The 6,517-nt window shown below is 45.0% G+C and overlaps 1 protein-coding gene across 1 annotated transcript in view; it reads right to left on the minus strand.

Moving 5' to 3' along the window:
- Positions 1-2,408, minus strand: part of NAV1 (neuron navigator 1) — a 305,087-nt gene extending 302,679 nt beyond the window's left edge. Inside the window, exon 1 of the mRNA XM_063793802.1 lies at positions 2,307-2,408. The gene's annotated coding sequence lies outside the window, so the exon portion shown is untranslated. The remainder of the gene's footprint in view (positions 1-2,306) is intronic.
- Between the last annotated feature and the right edge of the window lie 4,109 nt (positions 2,409-6,517).

A 6,517-nucleotide genomic window follows, 5' to 3' on the forward strand; every position in this document is an offset into this window, starting at 1 on the left:
TATCTCGGCTCACTGAAACCTCCACCTCCCGGGTTCAAGCGATTCTCCTGCTTCAGCCTCCCTAATAGCTGGGATTACAGGCGCCCGCCACCACACCTGGCTAATTTTTGTATTTTTAGTAGAGACAGGGTTTCGCCATGTTGGCCAGGCTGGTCCTGAACTCCTGACCTCAAGTGATCTGCCCGCCTTGGCCTCGAATGTGCTGGGATTACAGGCATGAGCCACCGCACCCAGCCAGTTTTAAATAATTTTTTTAAAATCGTATTTTTTAGCCACATAGCTACCATTTCTTCTACTCTTTATTTCTAAAAGATATTTTTTCTAGATATAGAATTCTATGTTGACAATTTTTTAAAAGAACTTAAAAATGTTACTCTGCTGTCTTCTTGCTTGTATTGTTTCCAGTGAAAAATAAGACATCATCTTTATCTCTGTTTCTTCTTTTTACTTCTGCCTTAAGGACTTACTTTAACATTTCTTATATTGGGGTCTGCTTGTTGTGAATTATTTCCCCTTTCACATGTCTGAACATGTCTTTATTTCACTTTTAATTTTTAAAACAACTTTATTAATACACAATTTACATACCAAACAAGTCACCTATTGAAAATATACAACTCAGCTGGGCACAGTGGCTCGTGCCTGTAATCCTAGCACTTTGCGGGGCTGAGACAGGTGAATTGCTTGAGCCCAGAAGTTCGAGACCAGTCTGGGCAATGTAATGAGACCTTTTTTTTTTTTTTTTTGAGATGGAGTTTTGCTCTTCTTGCCCAGGCTGGAGTGCCATGGCGCAGTCTTGGTTCACTGCAACCTCTGCCTCCCAGGTTCAAGTGATTCTCCTGTCTCAGCCTCCCAAGTAGCTGGGGTTAGAGGCACCTGCCACCATGGCTGGCTAATTTTTGTATTTTTAGTAGAGATGGGGTTTCACCATTTTGGCCAGGCTGGATGAGACCTCATTTCTACAAAAAATCCAAAAAATGAGGTGGGAGGATTGCTTGAGCCCAGGAGGTTGAGGCTTCAATAAGCTGAGATCGCGCCACTGCACTCCGACCTGGGTGACAGAGTGAGACCTGCCCTGCCCCACCCCCACAGAAAAGAAAATGTACAACTCAATGATTTAAAAAAAACTACTTAATTGGGATATAACTGACATGCAAAAAGCTGTACATATTTAGTATATACAACTTAATGAATTTCAATAGTTTTTAGTATATTCACACAGTTCTGCAACTATCACCACAGTCTAATTTTAGAACATTTATCACCCCAGAAAGAAACCTGGTACCCATTACAAGTCACTCTCCACTCTTCTGTGCCCCCACCCCAGCCCTAACAACTGCTAACTTACTTTCTGACCCCGTAGAAAGAAACCGCTAATTTATTATACTTTCTGATCTCTCCAGACTCAGCTCCTTCTCAACTCAGGAAATCTCCGAGCTTTGCTTAGGTTCCTTCTGCTGCGCCACAGCTTGGAAGCTCTTTCACATGGAAAGCTGGGACAATCAGAGGGCGCCTCATTTGTTTCTCATCTCTCATAGACCACTCTCCTTTATTGCCTATTTCCAGTGTCCTGAAAACTGTTGTTTGATATATTTTGCCCTCTGTTGTTGTTTTAAGCAGGAAGATACCTGTTACTCCATCTTTGCCAGAGGCAGATGTCCATTAAAATGAAAGTCCCACAGGGCCGGGGGCGCAGTGCCTCACGCCTGTAATCCCAGCACCTTGGGAGGCCAGTGGGGGCAGATCACTTGAGGTCAGGAATTGGAGACCAGCCTGGCCAACATGGCAAAACCCTGTCTCTACTAAAAATACAAACATTAGCTGGGCGTGGTGGCACTCACCTGTAATCCCAGCTACTCAGGAGGCTGAGGTGGAAGAATCGCTGGAACCCAGTGGGTGGAGGTTGCAGTGAGCCAAGATCACACCACTGCACTCCAGACTGGGCATCAGAACAAGACATTGTCAAAAAAAAAAAAAAAAGAAAGAAAGAAAGAGAAGAAAAGAAAAGAGAAAGGAAGGAAGGAAGGAAAGAAGGAAAAAAAGAGCCACATTAAACAAACCTGACTGAGAACCCACAGGTCTCCAGATACTACATTTGTGGAACATCAGTTTAAGAAATTTTATACAATAACAAAAAGGCAAATAATTTAAAAATAGGTAAAGTCGAGGCATAGTAATCCCAGGACTTTGGGAAGCTGAGGTAGGAGAATTGCTTGAAGCCAGCAGTTTGAGAGCAGCCTAGGCAACATATTGAGATCCCGTCTCTACAAAAAATTCAAAAATTAGTTGGGCATAGGGGCACATACCTGTAGTTCTAGCTACTCGGAAGGCTGAGGTGGGAGGATTGCTTGAGTCCAGGAGTTACAAGTTACAGTGAGCTATGATCACACCGCTGCACTCTTTCCCGGATGGCAGAGCGAGACCCTGTCTCTTAAAAAAAAAAAAAAAAAAAAAGGAAAGAAAGAAAAATAGGTAAAAAGGGGCACATGTTCTCAGGATCTCCTGAGGGCTGCATGAGAAAAAAATTAAATATAAAATAAGTAAAAGATTTAAATAGCTGGGCGCGGTGGCTTATGCCTGTAATCCCAGCACTTTGGGAGGCCGAGGCGGGCAGATCACGAGGTCAGGAGTTCAAGACCAGCCTGGCCAAAATGGTGAAACCCTATCTCTACTAATAATACAAAAATTAGCAGGTGTGGTGGTGTGTGTCTATAGTCCCAGCTACTTGGGAGGCTGAGGCAGGAGAATCACTTGAACCCGGGAGGCAGAGGTTGTGGTGAGCCGAGATCGCACCATCCCACTCCAGCCTGGGCAACAAGAATGAAACTCCATCTCAAAAAAAAAAAAAAACTGATTGAGGAGAGCAAAGATCACCTGGTGACCATCAAGCCGACCATCCAGAGGCAACATTTCTTATCTGAGGAATTTAGAAGTAATTAGATGTCCCTATTATTCTAAAGCAAGCATCTGGTACCAGGCTTTTAAAAAATTTTTTAAGTAACTAGAATTTCTCTACATCTCCTGAATGAATGCATGTTGAAACTTGTTGTGCAGCCCTTGCTGACATTAAGGCACCAAAATATCTACAAATGTAATCACGTATCATGACCTATGTGGCTAATATTGTCCACATTACTCCTAAGCTCCTGCTTTAAGGTCCATAAATACCCCTAAGGAAAAGTCTGCCGTGGTGCACTTACTTTTCTCATGCTGAGGCACCTCACTGCACTCTTCCGCAGCTTTCTTTCTTAAGTTTTTTTTTTTTGACTGTAAGTTTATTCATTGCATAATAATCCTCTCCAATTTTACTGAGGTGGCTGACCATGTCCACAACCAAATCCATCTCTGAACTGGAATTTGGTTGCTGACCCAGCCCCAGCCTCGGCTTTCTCGTTGGCACCAGGGGGCACAGCACTCCGTTTGTAGGTATCTCTGTTGGCTTCCCCTCTTGTGAGTCTTGCAGGTCGTTCACCCTCCAGACTTTAGGCCAAGGCCTGCCAGTCTCTGGACAGCTGCAGTGTAGGGTGGCAGGCACAATCTCCGAGGGCAGGTGAAGGTAATCACAGAGATACTGGATACCCTCATTGGTAAGGTACCAGTAGAAATGTCTCCAGGCAAACTTCCTTCACGTAGCCTCGGGACTTGAGAGACTGCATGGCCTTCATGACACGAAGGTTGGGCACATTCTTGTCTGCCAGCTCTGGGTGCTTAGGCATGTGGACATTCTTCTTGGCCACCATGACTCCCTCCTTAAAAAGGAGTTCATAAATGGCAATCCAGTTCTTCTTAGGCATCAACATCTTGGTGGCTGTAGGGTCCGGGTAGGGGGCTGGAAAGGCACGTTCTTTCTTTCTAATAAAACTTTCCTTTTTCAAACCTATATTGTTGTCAGTAAATTCTTCCTACCAACCCATGAGTCAACCCCCCCCCCTTTTTTTTTTTGAGACTGAGTTTCACTCTTGTGGCCCAGGCTGGAGTGCAATGGCATGATCTCGGCCCACTGCAACCTCCACCTCCCGGGTTCAAGTGATTCTCCTGTTTCCGCCTCCCGAGTAGCTGGGATTACAGCCACGCACCACCACACCTGGCTAATTTTTGTATTTTTAGTGGAGACGGGTTTTCACCATGTTGGCCAGGCTGATCTGGAACTCTGGAACTCCTGACCTCAGGTGATCCCCCTGCCTTGGCCTCCCAAAGTGCTGGGATTACAGGTGTGAGCCATTGCGAGCGGCGAGTCAACCACTATTCGACGCGGGGCTCTGACACCTTACCCAGCACCGATGACTTTATAAATAAAATGTCCTATGTCCGTGCATATTATTTGGCAATAAAAAAGGAATGAAGTATTTATACACGTTAGTGAAAGAAATAAAAATATTTCACCTTAAAATATCCTTCTTTGACATATTTTGAGACAGCTGTTCAAAGGGCCTTGCAAACAGAAGTAGCCCTGCAAAGCTGTCTTTGGTGGGAGAGATTTGCATCAGTGGATAAAATCTTCACTGATGTGGGGCTTCTCTTCTTTAGATTTAGGAACAATTAACTGAGACTCTGACACCTTTAAAGGTGGAAAAGAAGTATTTACCATCAATTCTTTCTGAGGGCTGCTACCTGTGAGATTTCATCTACCTAACAAGACCACTTATGCTAGCCAGGCCTCATCTTTTCCCCCTCCCATAAGGTGTCCTGCCACTAAAACCTGCTTACCACTATAATCTGTTTTTGGCCATGCTCTGAGTCCCCATTCATTTTGTAACCTCAAGATGGTATGGGCCGAGAATGGTGGCTCATGCCTGTAATCCCAGCACTTTGGGAGGCGGAGGCGGGCGGATCACTTGAGGTCAGCAGTTTGAGACCAGCCTGGCCAACATGGTGAAACCCCATATCTCTACCAAAAACTACAAAAAGTAGCCAGGCATGGTGGCATACACCTGTAGTCCTAGCTACTCAGGAGGCTGAGGCAGGAGGATTGCTTGAATCTAGGAGGTGGAGGTTGCAGTGAGCCGAGATTGCATCACTGCACTCCAGCCTGGGTGACAGAGCCAGGCCCTGTCTCAAAAAAAATAAAAAATAAATAAAAAAAAATCGGAAGAGGGAACAGGCAAATTTATAGAAACATAAAGTGGATAAGTACTTGTGTAACCACCCAATGGCTTCTCCTTGCCCGATACGCAGACAGAGCAGATTTATCAAGACAGGGGAATTGCAATGAAGAGTTTAATTTACAAAAACTTGGTGAAGGAGAGATAGAAGCTTTATTATTACTCAAACCAGTCTCCTGGAAAATTTGGAGACTGGAATTTTTAAGGATAATTTGGTGTGTAGGGGGCCAGGAAGTGGGGAATGCTGATTGGCTGGGTCAGCGATGAAATCATAGGGGGTCAAAGTGGGATTTTTCTTCCTGTCCTCTGTTCCTGGGTGAGATCCCAGAACGGGTTGAGCCAGATTACTGATCTGGGTGGGGCCAGCTGGTGCATCAGAATGCAGTGTGAAAAATGTCTGGAGCACTGATCTTAGGTTTTACAATAGTGATGTTATCTTTCGGAGCAATGGGGGAGGTTCAAAATCTCGTGGCCTGTCTGCATTAATCTTTTGAGACTGAGTCTCACTCTGTCGCCCAGGCTGGAATGCAGTGGCATGATCTTGGCTCACTGCAGCCTCCGCCTCCTGGGTTCAAGCAATTCTCCTGCCTCAGCCTCCCGAGTAGCTGGGACTACAGGCCCCCGCCACCACTCCCAGCTAATTTTTGTAATTTTAGTAGAGACAGGGTTTCACCATGTTGGGCAGGCTGGTCTCCAACTCCCGACCTCAGGTGATCTGCCCACCTCGGCCTCCCAAAGTGCTGGGATTACAGGCCTGAGCCACTGTGCACCTGGACTGTCAGCATTAATCTTGAGGCTAATTTGTTAGTGCTACACAAGCAGTCTGGTCCCCAAGCAAGAAGGGGCTGTGTTAAGGGAAAAGGCTGTTTTCATCTTTGCTTCAAAGTTAAGTTATAAGCTGAATTCCTCCCAAAGTTAGTTTAGCCTCCGCCCAGGAATGAACAAGGGCAGCTTGGAGATTAGAAGCAAGATGGAGTCAGTTAGGTCGGATCTCTTTCACTGTGATAATTTTCTCATTGCTGTAATTTTTGCAAAGACAGTTTCAGTTGCTAGGGATGTTGCAGGAAAAAGCAGGAGTGATTGCAAATGGGTACAGGCTTTCTTATTAGGTTAATAAAATGTTCTAAAATGGTCTGTGGCGATGATTGCAAAACTGTAAATATACCAAAAACCATTGAAATGTACACTTTAAAAGGGCAAATCATATGACATGTGAATTATATCTCTTTAAAAAAAAATGTTATCATATACCATATGTCTATGTGGGCTTCCAGCAACTCTTCTGGCGCTCCTGGAGTGGCCAGGTCAGGTATGACTAAGAATTCATGGTATGGCCTCTCTGTATTATCTGACTCTCCTCCCTCCCTCCCTCTCCCCCCTCCCTCCTTTCTTTCTTTCCTTCCTTCCTTCCTTCC

The sequence above is a fragment of the Pan troglodytes genome, chromosome 1, assembly GCF_028858775.2.
Source record: "Pan troglodytes isolate AG18354 chromosome 1, NHGRI_mPanTro3-v2.0_pri, whole genome shotgun sequence".
NCBI classification, from domain to species: domain Eukaryota; kingdom Metazoa; phylum Chordata; class Mammalia; order Primates; family Hominidae; genus Pan; species Pan troglodytes.